Source organism: Ambystoma mexicanum, chromosome 14, assembly GCF_040938575.1.
Source record: "Ambystoma mexicanum isolate Mex_15411 chromosome 14, UKY_AmexF1_1, whole genome shotgun sequence".
Taxonomy (NCBI): Eukaryota; Metazoa; Chordata; class Amphibia; order Caudata; family Ambystomatidae; genus Ambystoma; species Ambystoma mexicanum.
Genome location: NC_090940.1, coordinates 426803642 through 426825004, shown reverse-complemented (window position 1 = coordinate 426825004; position 21363 = coordinate 426803642). Strand labels below are relative to the sequence as shown.

Sequence of the window (21363 nt, the reverse complement as noted above, 5' to 3'; positions counted from 1 at the left end):
GTGCAGGAGCTTTTGAAGAAGATACAGCTACCTCACAGCCCTGGCAGTCCCCATCAGTGCAGCCTTGGCAATCCCCATCAGTGCACTCAGACCCTGATGTCTTTCACCCTTCTCCTCCCAAGGACTCACCTATTGGAAACACCTCCCCCATAGATGACCAACCTTCACTTAATGCACTATTGCGCAAGGCAGCAGCGCATTTTGAAATAGACACAGGGGAAACTCTTCCGGACATAGACTTTGTAGAAAAAGTTATTAAAGAAAAAGCCCTGGTTAGTCAATCTATTCCGCTCCTGGCTTCCATAAGGAGAAGAATAACTCCTTCCCTTTCCAATCTGGCCTTAGTCAGAGGGGTAAACCCTCGGATAGAAAAGCTCTTCAGCCCTTCGTCCTCTGACCCTTTGTACATCAGGGGACATTCTATTCCGGACTCCCTTGTAGTTACTAATACAAGGAAAAGAGCGGGGGTACCACTATCCACTAGTGAGGCACCACCTGACAAAGAGGGCAAGAAGCTCTATGCACTTGGGAAGAGAATCACGACCTCTGCCGCCTTCTCAACTAGGATTGCAAATAACAATTCCCTACTAGCTAGCTACGCAGATGCACAGTGGAGCAAGCTGCGCAACGAAGCAGAGGACGCACCAGAACCCCTGCGTTCTCGCCTGCTGGCTATAATCTCAGAGGGAACTCTTGTAAACCAGGGCATCGTAAAGAACTCCTTAGATGCCGCAGAGACGGCTGGCCGTTCCCTGGTTCAGGGAATACTTCTTAAACGCCATGTCTGGTTGCGCAATTCGGGATTTAAGCCGGAAACCCAGGCTTCCCTGATAAATAAGCCCATAGAACAAACACATCTGTTTGGGAAAGCAGTTGATGAAGCCCTAGAACATGCGAAGAAAGAGTTTGATACCATCAAGACTCTTGACCAAATTTCTAGGCCACCTAACAGACGTAGCTATGGCAGTAGACGCTCCTTTCGTGGCCAACGCCAGCAGCAAAGCCAACAGCAATTTTACTCTGCTACCAACTGGCCCTCTAACCAAAGCACCCAGTTCAGTCAAAGAGGCCAACATCGTGGCAAAGGAAGAGGTCGCGGCTCCAGTCCCAAAGGCCCCACGCCCAATACCAACAAATGACCCGAAGAGTCGGGTCCCCTCCCATGCATCACCGGTCGGGGGCCGGCTAACATCGTTCCTTTCAGCATGGGAGGGAATAACGTCAGACCGCTGGGTATTATCCACCATAGCCCACGGATACTGCATCAAATTCAACGGTTCCCCGAAATACAGACCCCCACGGAACCGACGCATGACACCGGAACACCTCACTATTCTTCTTCAAGAAGTAGAAGAGCTACTGAAAAAAGAAGCTATAGAGGCTGTCCCCCTATCTCAGGTAACAGATGGTATTTATTCAGTGTACTTCCTTGTACCCAAAAAGGATTTAGCCATGCGCCCTGTATTAGATCTGCGCCCAGCGAACAAGTTTGTCAAACCCCAAAAGTTTCGTATGGTAACCTTGCAGGAAGTAATCCCACTGTTATCACAGGGGGATTACATGACAACACTAGACATGAAAGATGCATACTTTCATATTTTAATGTTGCCAGCGCAAGAAAATACCTCAGGTCCAAGATAGAGAACAAACACTACCAGTTCAGAGGACTACCCTTCGGGATAGCATCTGCACCAAGGGTATTCACGAAGGTACTGGCAGTGGCAGTGGCCCACCTGCGCAGGTTAGCCATCCCGGTATACCCTTACCTCGACGACTGGCTCATAACGGGGGATTCTTACGAAACATGCTTCTCCAATACCCAAAAGACCGTAGACCTTTTGTCCCAACTGGGCTTCTCCATCAACGAAAAGAAGTCCAGCTTAGACCCCAGCCAAATCAAACAATTCCTAGGGGCTCTAATTCGAACAAAGGACGGCCTCGTCTTCCCCTCCAACGAGAGGGTCCAAAACATGCTGTTTCAGATCCCCAGTTATGTGGCAGGTCGAGAGGTAACGGTACGCAAAGCAGTGCGCTTGCTAGGGATGATGGCGTCATGTATTTATTTGGTACCTCACGCGCGCCTGCGCCCAATGCAAGAGTGGCTTTACAGCCAGTGGTGTCAGGCCAGCGGACAATGGGACGATCTAGTGGTGGTCTCGCAGACCTTGGTTCTCTCGCTACGGTGGTGGACAAAGGAAAACCTGTTATTGGGGAAAACTTTTGCCACACCCGCAGTGGAAGCCACTCTAACCACAGACGCATCCCTTACAGGATGGGGGGCTCACCTATCCCATCAGACTGCTCACGGAGTGTGGACTCCGAGCTTAGCATCCAAGCATATAAACCTGCTGGAACTACTAGCGGTGTTCAAAGCACTGAAAGCCTTTCAGGAACACTTACAAGGAAAGACAGTGATGGTCCTCACAGACAGCACCACAGCCATGTACTACCTCAACAAGCAAGGGGGCACTCACTCTCCAGGACTGTCCAAGCTGTCCCAGAATATATGGAAGTGGGCTCTCAAACACAACATGTTCCTGCTATCACAACATGTACCAGGGGAACTCAATCTGCTAGCAGACAAACTCAGCAGAGACTTCCCCCTGCCCAAAGAGTACGAATGGCAATTGCACGAAGACATCATCTTAGACATCTTCACGCAATGGGGATTCCCGGAAATAGACCTGTTCGCAACCCTGGAGAACTCACAATGCCAAAGTTACGCCTCCAGGAACCCCCAGAACCAGTCCAAGGGGAACGGTCTGTCGATTCAATAGTCAGGGAAATTTGTTTACGCCTTTCCCCCGACTCCCCTCCTCAACAAGGTGGTGCACAAGATGCACCAGGAGCAGGTTACCATGATACTAGTGGCCCCAATGTGGGCCCGGCAGCCATGGTTCGCTCACTTGATGGAGATGTCCCTATCCCCCCCCCAATGAAACTTCCCTGCCCGTACAACATGCTGTCACAAGACAAGGGCAGGACTCTGCATCCATGCCCTCAGACCATGAGACCATGAACTTAGCAGCCTGGCTCCTGAGATCATAGAATTTGGACATTTACATCTCCCACAGAGATGTATGGACATCCTCAGGGAAGCCAGAAAACCTAATACTCGCCACTGCTATTCCAGCAAGTGGAAAAGATTTGTCATCTGGTGTAGAGGTAAGAACATCAACCCGGTTGACTGCTCTGCCACTAACATTATTCTGTACTTGACCCATTTACTGGATTCAGGTCTAGTGTTTAATTCCATTAAAGTCCACCTAGCGGCACTTTCTGCATACACCACTTCCCAACTTAAAGTGTCGTGGTGGAAGATACCAGTTATCAAGGCCTTCATGGGGGGGGGGTAAAGAGAATACACCCTCCGATAGCTAACCCAGCTCCCGGATGGGACTTAAACGTGGTACTTTCTAGACTCATGGGCACTCCTTTCGAACCCATGCACAAGGCAACTCTTAAATACCTCACTCTTAAGACTGCTTTCCTAATAGCTATCACCTCCATTAGAAGAGTAAGTGAACTACAGGCTCTTTCTGTACTAGACCCCTTCGTAACAGTTCACAAGGATAAGGTGGTTCTACGCACACACCCAAGGTTTGCACCAAAATTCATCTCGAAATTTCATGTAAACCAGTCTATAGAACTAGCAACGTTCTTTCAAAACCCTTCCAGCTTGGGAGAAAAAAGTCTGCATACACTAGATGTACGCAGAGCTGTCATGTTCTACATGGAAAGAACCAGAACACTGAGAAAGACTAATCAGTTCTTTGTCTCGGTGGCAGCAGGAAGAGAAGGAGATACAGTTTCTAAGTCCACTATATCTAGATGGATTGTACAATGCATCACTCTCTGTTACACTCTTGCTAAGAGAGAACTACCCTTCAAGCCAAGAGCACATTCCACTCGAGGCACTGGGGCTTCCATAGCATTCATTGCAAATGTTCCCCTTGAGTCCATCTGCAAAGCGGCTACCTGGAGTTCTGTGCACACCTTTACAAAACACTGTCTAGATGCACACTCTAGATCTGACTCCCAGGTGGGACAGGCAGTATTAAGACATCTTTTCTCTACTGTTCCTTCTCATAACCCACCGCCAACTCCGGGTACTGCTCGCTAGTCTATGCACAGCATGTGATTCTAAGCAGATTAACAAACATCAGAAGACAATGCATTACTTACCGTAAAAGCATTTTCTGATGGTTGTATCTGCTTAGATTCACATGCGCCCGCCCTTCCTCCCCGCTCGGATGGAAGGAACATAGACATCCTTTCCTATATTTCTCTCTTTTCTGTACTCACTCACGTCTAGAAGGCTCCCTCAGGCAGAAAAATACAAACAGAGGGACCTCGACGCGTGAGGGATTGTGGGTACAACGCACGTCACTATAGGGATAGTGTTACAGACACGCCTTGTCGGCGTCCCCTTTTCGACTACGAAAAACAAAATGCAATGCTCCGCAGTGACCACTGGATGTCGGACCTATGCACAGCATGTGAATCTAAGCAGATACAACCATCAGAAATGCTTTTACGGTAAGTAATGCATTGTCATCCATGCACTCAAACTCTCAGCTTAGAACCTGGCTCCTAATGTCATAGTTTGGGCACCTCCAACTCCCTCAAAGATGTATGGATCTACTCAGGGAAGCACGGAAACCGAACACCGTGCATTGCTACTCCAGCAAATGGAAACGCGTTGTCATCTGGTGTAATGGCAAAAGCATCAATCCTATAGCACATCAACACTTATTGTCCTGTACCTGACTCACCTGCTAGATTCAGGTCTTGTTTTCAATTCCCTGAAGGCCCACTTAGCTGCGCTTTCAGCATACACCACGTCCCATAAAAAAGATTTGTGGTGGAAAATTCCAGTGATTAAAGCTGTTATTGTAGGGGTAAAAAGACTTCATCCCCCTATTTCCAACCCAGCTCCCAGGTGGGACCTGAACGGTGAATTTACCAGACTAATGTGGCCTCCCTTTGAACCAATGCACAAGGCTAGCCTTAAAGCACTCCCCTACAAGACCGCCTTCTTGGTGGCGATCACATCGAGAAGGAGAGTTTGTAAACTGCAAGCCCTTTCAGTTCAGGACCAATTCGTCACGATTCACAAAGATAACGTGGTCATGTGCATTCACCCACTATTTGCGCCTACATTTATTTCAATGTTCTTCGTAAATCAGTCCATAGATTACCAACCTTTTTCCAGAACCTCACTAGCATGGCATAAAGAAGTCTCCACACACTGGATATGAGAGCAGTTGTCTATTACCTGGACAAGACAAAACCACTAACAAAAACAAATCCATTTTTTGTTTCAGTGGCAGCTGGTAGAGAAGGGGACCCGGTCTCTAAATCAGATATTTCAAAGTTTAGTTTATTATTTATGTTGCGCACCCCACGGTATCTTGGCGCATTACAAGAATATGCATGTTCAAAGGTTACACGGTATATGATACATACATTACAGTGGGCAGGCAAGGCTTGTGGAATCTGCTTAGATCACATGCTCTGCATAGGCTGACATCTAGTGAAAGCTGCAGAGTATTAGTTTGTTTGAAACTCGAAAATGGCCGTCGACACAGGACGTGCCAGTAATACTATCCCTAGTGTGAAGTCCACTGTACCCATGATCCCTCACGTGTCTAGGACCCTCAGATTGTTTTTTTCCGCCATACTTGTCGGAAGCATTCCGCTGAGTTCCCTGGCTTTTAGCCATAATTTTGCAAATAGTATAATATTTCCCTGTTTCTTCCATTCCCACGTCGAGTCACCGAATTTCAATGCTCGACGCCTGCCCGGTGAAGAAAACAACCGTTTAGAGCTGCACAGACTTTGGGCCTCGGAAGGCCTCTGGCCTCGGCCCTTCAAGTAGGGAGAGTGGGGGATGGTACATAATCTACACTAATATTATATATTCCTATGCCCGCTGCCACAGGGTGCGTATGGAAGGTACCCCTTTTCAATTTTGCCCCAAGTGCATCCGCAAGTACCCTTGGGTTGACAGACACGCCACCTGTAACCTCTGCTTGCCGAGGGACCACCCCGAGGTGAACTGCAGAGCATGTAGCCGGTTCAAGGCTAAGACTCATTCGACCAAACGTTGGGCCCACCACGCCAGGTAAAGAGAGGCCATGGAAGCGGAGGGCACCTTCAGTGATGGCAGCAACGCCGTACTATCGGAGGGCGAGGGCAATGTTGCGTCGAAAGACAGCCAAGCGCAAGTCCCCGACCTCAGAAGGTTGTCCGGCAGGGCAGCTATGGGGAACACACCCGGCGACACGAGCGCTACCCACAACACTTCCACTAAACACTTGAAAACCAACCGAGACTCGACGCGCGTGTTGAGCTCTCGGAAAGAGGCACACAAAGAACGGTCCACCGAATTGGTGTCCTCTGGGCGTTCTCGGTCAAGATCACCACATGACACCAGGCAACCATCCACTGTTGCCAAGAGTGCCTCACTCAGCAAAGTTATGGAGGTACGATCGTCAGAAGACGAGGCCAACCTCAAGCCGCGCTCCAGGAGCCGGCGTCAGCAGACCGCTCGACGGCTGCTCCCGTATACCAACGTCCTCACTCTAAGGATAGGGACTCTACCCCCGAATCTCGGCGCCAGACGTCGAAAAGCTCTGAGAAGGTGAAAACGCCTAGGAAGCACTCTTCCACTCATGGGGAGGGGGGAAAACAGCAGAATAGAAGATCTCGGCCTTCTTCTGCACCTCTGCTACATAAAGACAGTGCTAGGTCTTCTGATAAAAAGCCAACCAAGACCCCTACACAAACCCATAAATCCAGTCAGGTCATAGCAGGGAAACACTGCCAGGAAAGGGTTATCCCCAGCTCCAAAGAATGGTCCAGTGAGGATATAGACAGTTATGTCTAGAATGTCATCACTAGCAGACTTCTATGGCAAGAACCCAGATCACTTCCTCTCCTATACCCCTGACGGGGCTACTCCCTCAGGGTCTAAGCACCAGCAACCCCCTGGTAAGAAACCTCGAGTTGAAACACAACGCAAGGTCAGTCTTTTGACCCTTTCCATGTGCATCCATACACTTAGTATAGTGAGGATCCACTACAAGGTGAGGATCCAGAATTGGTAACGTTGGACACCCAATATGGGGATGACGAGGATCAAGAGGAGGAGGAAGATGACCCAGAAGTCTACAGAGTAGACTCCCCGGTAGGCAAAGGACCTTAGGTTACCGACTCTCCAATCAACAACCAACCTCTCCTAAATGTCATTCAGGGAGCACAGGAGGAGAGCGACTTTGCCAAAGAACTAGTGGGAGAAAAGAAACCCATTGCCCAGGCCATCCCTATTCTCAAGTCTATACAAAGGAGAATTGATCCTTCCCTTCTCAATCCTAACCTCACCAGGGCAGTAAACCCCAGAATCGAAAAATTATTCAGGGCAGCCCTATCGGACCCGCTTTACATAAGGGGGCAACTGAAACCGGACTCCCTGGTAGTGACTAATACCCGGAAGAGTGCGGGAACGCCCCTATCTTCGTCTGAGGCTCTCCCCAACAAGGAGAGCAAGAAGATCTACAGGTTGGGAAGGAAGGTAGCCTCCACTTCCGCCTACCAGGCAAGGATTGCCAACTCTACCACTCAGCTGGCTAGTTACAACTCACACCAGTGGGAACAAGTTGCTGCACTCGTCGACTCCGCACCGGAACCTTTAAAGGGCCAGTTGGCACAGGTTGCATCAGAGGGGAGATCCGTGTCCGGTTGCATCCTTAAGGCAACCTTTGATGCCGCGGATAACGCCAGCAGGCTAATAGCAGAGAGCGCTGTCATTAAGAGGCATGTTTGGTTAAGACAGTCAGGGTTTAAACCCGAGACACAAGCATCCTTAATTGACATGCCGGTGGAGCCTCATCTACTATTTGGCAAGGCTTTAGAGGACGCATAAAAAAATGCCAAAGAGGAGTATGAGACTCTGAAATCCCTGGGACAGTTGTCCAACAAACCCCATAATCAAAGAGGGAATGGTAATTTTCGTGGCCCAGGCGGCCAAAATTCACAACGGGGCCTAACTATTCTCAGGGGCAGGGTACATCATGGGGTAACAACCAGCAGTCTGCCCAGAGTTAAAACAGGGGAAACAATAGGGGCCATGGTAAGGGTAGAGGCAGCCCCAGCAGAGGCGGCACGCCTCCCGCAAAACAGTGACGCCGCGATCAGGGTCCCTTCACACGCATCTCCAGTAGGGGGACGCATCATCAACTTCACCTAAGCTTGGGAAGGGATCACATCCGACAGATGGGTGCTGTCCACAGTGTCCGCATGATACTGCATAGAGCGTCCCCGAAAACCACCCTTCACGTCAAAAAGTACATTCCTTGGACCACCAGAAGATCCTCCTCGAGGTGATTGTCAATCTTCTAGCAAAGGACGCGATAGAACTCGCCCCAGGACACCAGGTAAACAAGGGTATTCAACTTACTTCCTTGTGCCAAAAAAAAGATTTGATAATGCGCCCAGTATTGGACTTACGCCCTGCAAACAAGTATGTCAAGCCCCAAAAATTTCGCTGACTACTCTCCAAGAGGTAATCCCCCTCCTAAACAAGGGGGATTACATGGCAACATTGGACATGAAAGATGCCTATTTTCATGTTCCCAGCGCACAGACGTTTCTTGCGCTTCAAGGTGGACAGTCAGCACTGCCAGTTCAAGGTGCTGCCCTTCGGTATAGCCTCGGCGTCAAGGGTATTCACCAAGGTTCTGGCGGTGGTGGCGGCACACCTACGCAGGGAGGCAATCCCAGTGTACCCTTACCTTGACGACTGGCTCATCACGGGGGAGACCCCAGTAATTTGCAGTTCAAACATTCAGAGAACGAGCAACCTCCTCTTCGAATTGGGTTTCTCCATAAACGAGAAGAAATCAAGCCTTGTGCCAAGCATCTCCCAAACAGTTCCTAGGAGCTGTACTAAACACTCAAGATGGGGGTTTGTCTTTCCATTGGAGGAAAGAATTCGGAATCTACTACTGCAAATTTGCCCGGTCGCCAGATAACGGTGCGCAAAGCGATGCGTTTGCTAGGCATGATGACGTCATGTATTTACCTGGTCCCCCACGCGCGCCTGCGCATGCGTCCCATGCAAGAATGGTTGGCGAAAGAGTGGTCTCAGGCAAGTGGTCAGTGGGACGATCTAGTGGTCGTTTCGCCAGCACTGGTACAAAGTCTTCACTGGTGGACAAGAGAAAACCTATCAAAGGGGAAACCCTTTTATGATCCAGAAGTACCGGCTGTAGTCATTACAGATGCATCCCTGTCAGGGTGTGGAGCACACCTCTTCACCACACAGCTCAGGGTCTCTGGTCTCACACAGTGGCCAAGAATCATATCAATCTGCTAGAGCTTCTGGCAGTATTCAGAGCGCTTGGAGCCCCACCTGTTGAACCTGTCAGTGCAGATCTTAACAGACAGCACGACAGCGATGTTCTACTTAAACAAGCAGGGAGGGACGCGTTCGCCAAATCTGTCCAAGCTTGCCCAGAAAATGTGTATATGGGCACTCAGACAGAATATTTACCTGTCATCTCAACATGTTCGAGGGGATCTCAATTCAGTAGCAGATGCCTTGAGCAGAGATCCTCTCCCAAGAGAACATGCGTGGTCTCTACACAGAGACGTCGTAGAAGACATCTTCTCACAGTGGGGTTTCCCCACTATAGACATATTCGCCACAAGCGAAAACAGACAATGCCCAGACTTACCACAGAGGTGCATGGACATCCTAAAGGAATCTAGGAAGCCCAACACTAGGCACTGTTATTTTGACAAATGGAAAAGATTTGTTATCTGGTGCCAGAATAAGCAAATCAACCCAGTTGATTGCACTCCTTCCACTATTGTCCCCTACATGCTCCACCTGCTGGACGCAGGGTTGGTATTTAATTCACTAAAGGTACATCTGGCAGCTCTGTCAGCATACACCACCTCCGATAACAAGGTATCATGGTGGAAAGTACCAGTGGTTAAAGCCTTCATGGAAGGGGTAAAGAGACTCCACCCTGCAATTTCTAACCCACCACAAGGATGGGACCTTAATGTCGTGCTGGCTAAACTCATGGGCCCCCCATTTCGATGCCATGCATAAAAGCAGTCTCAAACACCTGACATATAAAACTGCCTTCTTAGTAGCCATTACATCGATATGAAGGTTCCGTGAAATTCAGGCTCTGTCAGTGCAGGATCCTTTCTTTACTGTTCATAAAGATAAACTGGTTTTACAAACACACCCTAGGTTTTCACCTAAATTTATTTCTAAATTCCACGTTAACCAGTCCATTGAGCTTCCGGCTTTCTTCCAAGAGCCCCAAAGCTCTGCTGAGGTAAAACTACACACCCTAGATGTGCGGAGGGCGGTCCTATACTATGTAGACAAGACCAGGCTGCTAAGGAAAACAGACTAACTGTTTGTCTACAGGCAGAGAGGGAGATCGCGTCTCTAAAGGTGCCATCTCTAAGTGGATTATAAACTGTATCCAGCTGTGTTACTCCCTTTCTGAAAAAGCTCTGCCTTTCACGCCAAGAGCCCACTCTACAAGAGGCATTGTGGCCACTTTGGCGTTCATTGCAAATGTACCCCTTGACACCATTTGTAAAGCAGCTACTTGGAGCTCTATTCACACTTTTACTCAGCACTACTGCATTGACACTCATTCCAAGACAGATACCCAAGTGGGACAAGCGGTTCTAAGACATTTATTCTTCTCACATCCCACCTCCTTCTAACACTACTCGCTAATCTATGCACAGCATGTCATCTAAGCAGATTCAACATGCCTCAGAAGAGATGCATTACTCACCGTAATCGTATTTCTGATGTTTGTATCTGCTTAGATTCACATGCGACCCACCCTTCCTCCCCTCTGAGAGAAGGCGCGTGGATGCTTGTAGTGTTATCTTTCTATCTGCTTGGATAATCTCTACTCGTGCTACTCCTCATGCTACCTCATGTCAGAAAAAGTACAATCTGAGGGTCCTAGACGCGTGAGGGATCATGGGTACAGTGGACGTCACACTAGGGATAGTATTACTGGCATGCCCTGTGTCGACGCCCATTTTCGAGTTTCAAAAAACAAACTAATACTCCGCAGCTTCCACCAGATATCGGCCTATGCACAGCATGTGAATCTAAGCAGATACAAGCATCAGAAATACGATTACGGTGAGTAATGTATCATATATATATATATATACAGGATACGAATGAAAGGCAAAAATGTATGTACATAGGATACAGTAAATTACAGGTAAAAATTGGTGGTTAGAACCTCCACAGTATTGCATCATTGTCACATTGCATATAGGGCATAAGGTGTGGGTTCAACGCCACACTTAAGCAAGAGGAAGGGAGTGTATATACAGATAAGTGTGAGAGAGGGTAGTGATTAGACTGGTGTATTTTTGGAAATCAGCCAGAGTTTGGTGTCTTTTCTGAATTTATGGAAGGGTTGTTCAGTGCGCAAGGTCGGGGGGGGGGGGGAGTTCGAAAGTTGGGCGGCCAACGCAGGGAAGCTACTACCTCATGCTCTTTTAACTTTATATCTTGGTATGCTTAGGAGTCCCGAGTTTGTGGACCTGGTAGGTCTGGCAGAGTTGTGTTTAACAAATCTTTCTGCCAGGTATTGGGGGGGCAGCATTAATGAGGCATTTGTAGGTGAGAGGGGCTGTTTTGAGTTGGATCCTTACTTAGATGGAGAGCCAGTTCTTCTGTCTGGTAGTGGATATATGTTGTTCTGCAGGATTTGCAGTTTGTTGGTGATGGTTTTATTGGTTCCTAGGTAGAGGGCATTACAGTAGTCAATTTTGGATAAGGCAAGCGCTCTTGCTAGGGTCATACAGCTATCCGAGGATAGGAAAGTTTTGCAGGAGTGGATAAGTTTACAGATGTAGGCGGTGGCACTAACCTGTATGCGCAAGCTCAAAGAGGAATCTAGGTAGAAACCTAATGTCTTGACCTCATTGGCCACGATTATTTCATTACCGTCTGTTGAAAGAGCGGGTACAGGTTGCTCAATTTCATCATGTTGGTTGGGGAGGCTAGTAAAAGTAGCTCAGTCTTCTCATCATTCAGGCAGAGGCCATGAGTGGTTATCCATGCCTGAATGATGAGATAGATTTTGTTGACAAGGGCTAGATCAGAGTTATAGTTCACCGTCGGGGGCAGGAGGATCTGGGTGTCATCTGCATAGTTAGTGTAGGTGACACCCAGATGGTCCATATCATCGAACTGAGGTTTGGTGAACACATTGTACATGGTTGGTGAGACACATGAACCTTGTGGGACATCACAGGTAATGGGGATGGGGTCAGCCGCAGAGGAGGCAGAGAATACTCTCATTGTGCGTTGACTGAGGAATGATTGGATCCAGGCTGTTGCTTCTGCTGAAAAGTGAGTTGCGGAGGATAAGTGTCTGCATAGTACCTTGTGGTCAACCAGATCAAAGGCGGCAGACAGATCCAGCAGAAGAGTGGATTTACCTTTGTCGCTCAGATCATTGATTTGGATCTTTAGGTCAGTCAGGGCAGTTTCTGTCCCATGTTGGAGCCTGAATCCCGATTGACTAAGTCCTAGTAGCTTGTGGTTCTCAAGGTAGTTTTGGATTTTGTTATAAGCTGCCTTGTCCATGATTGTGAGAAGGAAAGGTACCGTAGTGCTAGGATGGAAATTGGTCGGGATGCTGGGGTCGAGTGTTTTCTTTTAGTAAAGGGAGTACCCAAGAGTTCTTAAAGTTAGTAGGGACTGTTCCTGTGTGGAATGAGGCATTAATGAGTGTAGTAATGAAGGGGGCTAGTTCTTTAGCTAAGTCTTTGATGACTTTGGCTGGACAGGCGTCACCTTGGCAGTTTGAGGGTTTTAGTGAGGCAATGATGTTCACTACTTCCAATGTAGATACTGGAGTAAATTTAAATCGCTGAGGTAGGTTTGGCAGGATTGGGGAGGGTTTGGTTGAGGTTTATTCGGGCGTCAGCAATCGTTTTTTTGCTTTTATTTTCTTTTGAAGCAGAGCGATTTTGTTGGTTAGGGCTTCTTGAAATTTGGTGCCCCAGATCTTGTCTTTAATGCAGTTATCAGTAGAGGGGATTGGAAATTAGAGTGCTCTTCGAATTGTGAATAGTTCTCTGGAACTTGAGCTGGCATTTTCAATCCTGTTTACGTTTCAAGTTTAGCTGACAGAATTTCATCTTTTTATTTTGGCGGAAGTCATAAGCAGGGAGTCTTTGTTGGTTTGAGAGGGGTTATTTCTCCAGGACGTTTCGCATTTTCTTTTTTTGTTTCTTAGGGCTTCTAGTTTTGGTGTATACCACGAATTGAGATGTGCATTGGGTTTACTTTTGCACATTTTTTTAAAGGGGCAATTTTGTCTAGAGCTTTAGTTAAGGTTGCGTTGGTAGAGGTCCACTAGTTCTGATGGGTCGGAAAGAGATGGGGACGGGTTCGAGTAGAGGTTGAATGAGCGGTAGAAGTTTGTCTATGGTAATGCTCTTTCTGTTCCTAGTGGGAACGGATGGGGCAATGAGGTGTTACTTTTGGGAGGGGAGCGATCTTGAAGTTCAAAAGTGAGGAGGGAGTGGTCTGTCCAGGGTTGGGGCTTGATGGAGGTGATGGTAGCATTGCAGTTAATGTCTGCTATCCAGTCAAGGATTCAGCCTTTATGATGTGTAGGGAGGACTCTTTGGGTAAGACAGAAGTCCTCTAAGGTATTGGCGATGGAAGTGGAGTCATTGAAGCCTAAATTGAGGTCCCCTAGCATAAGGATTTGAGAGTTGGGCTTCGTGTTGGTGGACAGGAGTGTGCTAATTCCTTCCTCAAAGGAACCTAGCGGTCTGGGTGGTCTATAGATTAGGTGTATGGAGATGGTTCTAGAGTTTGTCCGGGAGAGTTTAACAGTCATTTCACATGACCTGGTGGGGATGCGTGTAGCACTTCTCGGACCCAATGTAGTTTTGGCTATAATTGCCACCCCACCTCCTCTTGCTGAGTCCCTTTCTGATCTGAGGACTGTGTAGTTTGTAGGGGTTGCTAGGAGGGCTGGGCGGGCAGCTGCGTGTAACCATGTCTCGGTTATGGCAAGGAAGTCCAGATTCTCATTAAGGATAAGGTCGGCGATATCAACTGCATTGGCGACTAGGGATCTAGCATTGATCAGGGCCCCTCGTGTGGTATTAGGTGTGTTTTTGTGGGTGGGTGGAGGGTGGTGGTGTGACCGGGATAGGTCTGGTCTTTGTTGTGGTTTTGGGTTTGGTTATAGTAAAATGGGGTGGACAATTGTTGGAGGGCCGTGGCACAGAAGGTATTTTGCGGGATTTCCCAAATCTGTTACTAAGTCTGCTGATTCGGATCTTGGAGGGGCATGGAAGGTTGGGTATCTTGGGTTGGGGTATGTCTGGCGGTAGATTCTGGGTGGTCGGTGAGGGCAATGTGAGAGGTCTAGGACTAGAGTTTAATGATTCCAGCGGCAGCAGGAAAGAGGTTGGTTTAATGGGTGTAGATAAGTTCAATGTAGGTAGGTTTGATATCGCTGTTGGGATTAGGGTAATTGGCCATGTTAGTGTGCCGCCTAGGCATGCTAAATTGTACTGGGAGTGGGGGGAGGATAGTCGCCATGAGGAGGGACATCAAGGTGACTGTGTTTGCTATGGCTATGTTTCTAGTGGGTGCATGCATAGTCATACGTGGCCACAGAGTGGTTATTAGCTGTGGGAAGCTGTATTTCTCAGTGTGTACACAGGAAAGGGCCAATAGTGGACAGGCTTGTATCAAGTGTGTAGTAGGGATGGATGCATCCGTATGGGGAATGCTAGTGAGTGGGAAACGGTGTCACTAAGTAATTGTAATCAATGCGTTATTGGTACGGTGCTGTGTTACACTGAGCAAACAGAACAAATCAAATACAGGTTGGCGTGAAAGATTTTCACTAGACAGTCTGTGCAGAGCTGAAGTATTTGGCAAGCACTGTGTTTTGCTAGTGAGTGGAGCAATCTCAATGCAGGTAAGCGAAAGGCAATGTTGCAAATTGCAAGTGGCAGTCAAAGCAATTCTAGTGTGGTAGTGGTTTGCAGCGTTTCACTTGGTAATCAATGCCGTGCCAGTGTAATAGGTACTGGTGGCTGCATATAAAAGGGCATAACATTGCAGGATTTATACACAAATTAATATGGCAATCCAGTTAAAACAATTGACATATACATTTGTGGTGTTTCACTTGGTAGTCAGTACAAAGCTAGTGCAAGTGACAATCCAGTAAATGAGCATGGATTCATGAAGTAGGACATAACAGTGCAAAAGGAGTACGCTACTTAATGTGGTATGACGATATTTGCAAAGAGTAAAAAACAGGCGCGACTGAACAGAGCTGATATAGTCCATTAGTCCATTGCTCAAGAGAATTAGAGTGGTCCGTTCTGATAGTATGCACGCATTAAGATAGTTGTGGACTATACGCGACTAATAGTTGTAAGGTGCAGCATGATTTGCCAACAATTATAGTGGGATTACTGGCAAGCTAGTCAATGCAACAGAGTTAGACGTTACAGCGAGAGAGAGGGTGCAGCAGGGCTTACCACTACTAGGAAATGTTCGCTGTGGTGCAGTATTTTGTTTTGATGGTCTGCAGGATCGAGTAGGCGGTAAGGACTGAAACTGGAATCTGTCACTGTTGTGTGGAGACTGAGTGGGGGGCAGTCCTAGCAGGGGTTAAGGCGCTAGTCGCTGGAGAACCCTGGACAGGTGCCTTATTTTGGTGCCTATGTTTGGGGCTGGCTAACGCCTGTCGGTGCACCCGGATTGGGTAAAAAGGCAGCTGGCTGGCCAATCACGACGCACGGCCGATTCTAGCTTCTGGATTGCCTTTCATATGGCGGCGACCATCTTGGTGAGGAAAACTTGCACGGTTTTTGCACAGAAAGAAGAGAAGGTGCATGAAGAGATTCCCGATGGGTGCGTAGTTCAAATACAATCTTTCCTCAGATGTGAAGACGAATAGTAGTCATCACGGATGGTCGGAGCGAGTCAGATGATGGTATTAGTGCACACGCACTATATTAAGCACAATGGCTTACCTATTAGGTATAAGGTAGGACAAAGTGGGTGAGCTGCTCCTGCAGTCCACGCCTGAGGAAGGAGCTCCTGCTCCTTCCTCAGGAGGTCGATAAATGAATCAGGCACGGGACAAGTGCCTTATTTTGGTGCCTTTGTTTGGAGCCGGCTAACGCCTGCCGGAGCACCCGGATTAGGATCGTAAACTGCATCACACTGTGCTACTCTTGCCAAGAAAGATCTGCCCTTCACACCTAGAGCACACTCTACTCGGGGCACAGGGGCTACCATTGCATTAATTGCAAATGTTCCTCTTGAGTCCATTTGTAAATCAGCAACCTGGAGTTCTGTACACACCTTTACACAACACTATTGCCTAGATAAACACTCTAGGTCGGATTCTCAGGTGGAACAATCTGTGCTAAAACAGCTCTTTGCTACGGTTCCTTCACACATCCCACCACCATCTATGGGTACTACTCGCTAGTCTGTGCACAGCATGTGATTCTAAGTAGATTAACAAGCATCAGAAGATGTGAATTACTCACCGTAACAGGATTTCTGATGATTGTATCTGCTTAGATTCATATGTGCCCACCCTTCCTCCACTCATGGAGTTGAATGAACATAGACATCTTACACTTTCTCTCTTCTGTACTCACGCTTACTATAAGGCTCTCACGGCAGAAAAAACACAATCAGAGGGACCTCAACGCGTGAGGGAGTTTGGGTACACTACACGTCACGTAAGGGATAGTGTTAGTCACTCCCATGTTGACGTCTCCTTTCGATCTTCGAAAGAAAGGTGCAATACTCTGCGATTACCACTAGCTGTCGGACTATGCACACAGCATGTGAATATAAGCAGATAAAATCGTCAGAAGTGCTATTACGGTGAGTAATGCATGTCTTGCACTGTTGGGGAGAATTCTCAGAAATGTGCTAATTCCCTTCTGTAAAGACTGGAGGGGGGTGTCTGTACTTCTTCTCTCTGTATGGTAGAGGAGAGGCACAGAGGACCCCAGCCAAGATTCTCTATTGTTGGTAGCAATGGACAAGCAATCGGGCCTAGCTTATCAGGAGGTGATACAGGCTGGTTCTTAAGCACAGTGTATTCCCCAAACACCCACAAAGGAATGTCTTCACACTGTAATAGTGGGGGGAAAAAACAAGAGGTGGAGGTTCCCATTCTGGGAACCTCCCATTCCCTACACACTGTCTAGGGTCTGTATAAACAGATCAATAATTTAGCCATATGGTGTGTATTCTACAGATCACCATATGTAGTTATTAGTATTCAAATGTAATGTGTACTGTTCATATATAATAAAGAACACATTTTTCATAGAAACATTAATAAGTGACAATTTTCATATTTAACACAAGAACTTCAGTTTTATTCATCATTTGATGGCCCAACGCGTTTCGAGTTTTCACTCTTCATCAGGGGCTAGAAAGACAATTTCAAGTTTCTGTAAAAGCGAAACAAATTTGAAAGAATATATTAGTGAAATAATTTACATATTCTCTGAAAATAATACTGTGCAACAACAATTTGTATGTAACAATGCAAAACGAATATTCAAGAGTTCTTTTTACCCAACATGATGAATTTACAATGTAATTGAATACTTTAAATTCCTGTGTATTTTGTTGTCATCCTAGTACTATACATTTTTCAACCTTCCATCTCGGAGCTACCTACGAAGGTAAAGGTCCCCTATCTGGTTTCGAACAGTATACACTGTAGACTCAAAAAAGAATAAGTAAGGTCTGCTAACCTTGTGTTTAAAGTGTGCTTTGTTCAACACGAAAAAGGATTCAAAAGGATGTGTTGGCATCTAACGGCATATGTTGGAGAAATGGATTTCTCCCAAGGAGTACAGGATACTTCCTGTGTAAAATGGTGACAAAGGGTAATATGTGAGAAATCTCCACAGATCATATAACATGAGATAATTTAGGAAGGGCAAATGCTGACCTTATTTATAGTGCATGCGTCGTGATGGTACTCAAAAAATGTAGTTGCCAAGAAGAAAGTTCGAGCTTGTACTCTGTTAGGATCAAAGATCTAGATCCCCATCTCAGTAAAACTGCCTAGGAAGGAAGCGAGAGTACACAAAGTACCTGAGTATTGCAGTTCCGAAGACCGAGTCAAAAGAATACATGATGGAAAATCGGATAGAAGACGTACTAGTTTCCAGACCGCTACGTAGAACTCGCGAGGATTTGCAGGAGCAGGTACCGCTGCAGGAGGATATGTAGATGTCTAGTAGTGTCCACTTTATATAGCGTCATGAAGATAATGTACGTGCGTCATACGCGTCATAGCGTGATAACGTCACGATGCGGATGCGCGGTAAATATGCAAATAGTGAACGTAATTCGTATGGAAGACGTGGTTACGTCAGCAATGTGTGTCAACAACGTTCGTGCATGGTGACTAGAGAATGAAAAAAGAGAGGATAAAACTGCTAACTACTGCATACAGAAGCATGGTAAAAAATCATGCGCTATATTGAATAATTAAACAGATGTGTAGGCAGTCATGGTTCGAAAAAACAGAGTAATGCAGAGTAATGGGAGATGATGTCCTTACAGTGTAAACTATGGTCTAAATAAAGAGCCTAATTCGTCGTCCTCCAGAAGTCAGTTTTAAACATACATTTTTGTTGTCTTCAGTCAATAATAACTTAGAATGACACTGGTCATTATATTGCTGTTCCATCTGTGGATTCACAATCTATTGCAGCTCATATACATATGTATAATGACAGTACTGGTTAGTGTATAGTAAATTTATACAGATTAATGACCATTCATTTACAGAGATGTGTACAGATGTGGCAGATAACCTAAAAGACAGCATGTAGATGTGGTTCTGTACTAGCTTGTCTCATGGGTGGTAAAGTCATAATGGATTGTTGAAAGTAAAGGGGGTATTATTTTATAAAAATGGCCCCAAGTAGTAGTCCTCATTTATTCCGAATGGATTTATAGAGTCAAGTCGGTGAATCCAGTACAATTCTCTTTTGTAGATCTCCTCCTCTAGGGAGGGTCTTTGGAACCACAATACTCGGGTACTTTGTGTACTCTAGCTTCCTTCCTATGCAGTTTTACTGAGATGGGGGATCTAGATCTTTGATCCTAAGAGTACAAGCTCGAACTTTCTTCTTGGTAACTACATTTTTTGAGTACCATCATGACGCATGCACTATAAATAAGGTCAGCATTTGCCCTTCCTAAGTTATCTCATGTTATATGATCTGTGGAGATTTCTCGCATATTACCCTTTGTCACCATTTTACACAGGAATAATCTGTACTCCTTGGGAGAAATCCATTTCTTCGACATATGCTGTTAGATACTAACGCATCCTTTTTCATCCTTTTTCGTGTTGAACAAAGCACACCTTAAACACAAGGTTAGCAGACCTTACTTATTCTTTTTTTAAAGTCTACAGTGTATACTGTTCGAAATCAGATAGAGGGCATTTTCCTTCATAGGTAGCTCCTAGATGGAAGGTTGAAAAATGTATAGTACTAGGATGCAGACAAAATAAACAGAAATGTATAGTATTCAATTACATTGTAAATTCATCATGTTGGGTAAAAAGAACTCTTGAATATTCGGTTTTGCATTGTTAGATAAACATTTTTGTTGCACAGTATTTTCAGAGAACATGTAAATTATTTCACTAATATAGTCTTTCACATTTTTTTTGCTTTCATAGAAACTTTGAAATTGTCTTTCTAGCCCCTGATGAAGAGTGAAAACTCGAAATGCGTTGGGCCATCAAATGATGAATAAAACTGAAGTTCTTGTGTTAAATATGAAAATTGTCACTTATTAATGTTTCTATGAAAAATGTGTTCTTTATCTATTATATATGAACAGTACACATTACATTTGAGTACTAATAACTACATATGGTGATCTGTAGAATACACACCATATGGCTAAATTATTGATCTGTTTATACAGACCCTAGACAGTGTGCAGGGGACGGGAGTTCCTCATTCTGGGAACATCTACCTCTTGTTTTGTTCTTGTACCAACCCAGGTGCCAAGGTTAAGATTATCTCCCCGCACCTCAAATAGTTGTAAATATTGTCTTAATCATCTGATTATTTTTTTCCTAAAGTTCATGAACACCATTATTTAAGAGGTGTGCATAGTGTTGTTCATTTTTGTGCACTGTAATAGTGAAAACAGTCTTTATAGAATTAAGGTTCAAGGTCATATACACAATCACAATAACTCACTTTGTGCTCCTTTAATCCACAATGGCAAATATATACAGTTTGAAGTGGTACCACAATTATCAGATTTCATTAAGTGCATCAACTGTACTCTGGTCAAATGTCACACAAATCAATTAAAGGTAACCAAAAATAGACATAGGAAGAAAGCAGTTGGTTAGAAAAATTGTCAGAATACTGGCCTCTACCGCTAGACACAGTTCTGTGTGGAGATCCCCCCCTCCCCACCTGAGCAACCTGTAAAATAAAGATCTACTACAAGCCCAGTCCATATATACTTCAATGAGTCTTCTTTCCTTCTAAATTGTTTCTACCACCCCAAAGTACCTTGAATAGCAGGGTTCCTCGAGGAGGCGTCAATGGATCCTTCTTGCGTGACTCCCTTTAAACCAGGAGCCATGGATCGTCGATGGGCCTCGAAGAAGGTGAACTTGACATTGATGATCCTCAATGAAAAGTTTGGTGGCGTCGAGGCGGCAGCTTCGGTCCTGGCGGTGCTCAACGACGAGTCGAAGACGTCCTGCAAGGATGAGGCGTGCGTGGTACCTCAATGTCGATAGTTCAGGACCGCAAAGAGTTTGTGAAGAACTTTGGCTCGGTAAGGGCGTCGAGGAGTCTGGCGTCTCTGCAGTCGTTGGGTGGCAGGAAACCCAAAATCCTCGGCACGTCGACGGCCTGGCCTTCTCCAGCGGTATAAGGCAGGTGGCGGTGCGGACGAGCGCGTCCGGGAATCAAATGTCTTAATCAATTGAGCTTTACGGCTCTGGTCGTCGAAGGCACAGCGTCAAGCAGACCCCGCTTCATGGCAACTAACTTTGATGGGCCTCCCGCGGTTATAGCCAACCTGCGAACCCTGGTCAACGACAGTGGGCGGCTGTCTGGTGCTTCTCCTCGTTTTTAGTCAGCGGTCTCCGGCTGACAGTCTTTCGTAGGCTGACTTCCAGGGTGCTTCGGCGATGGTTAGCAGTGCACAATGGTCCCTCGTAACTCGGGAAGAGGGCGCCTAACCAGGTCCTCTGGATCAGTTCT

At 46.3% G+C, this 21363-nt stretch overlaps 1 protein-coding gene across 6 annotated transcripts in view; it reads left to right on the top strand.

Annotated features, from left to right (window-relative positions):
• Positions 1-21363, top strand: part of YLPM1 (YLP motif containing 1) — a 1127325-nt gene that overhangs the window by 1061457 nt on the left and 44505 nt on the right. The window lies entirely within an intron of this gene.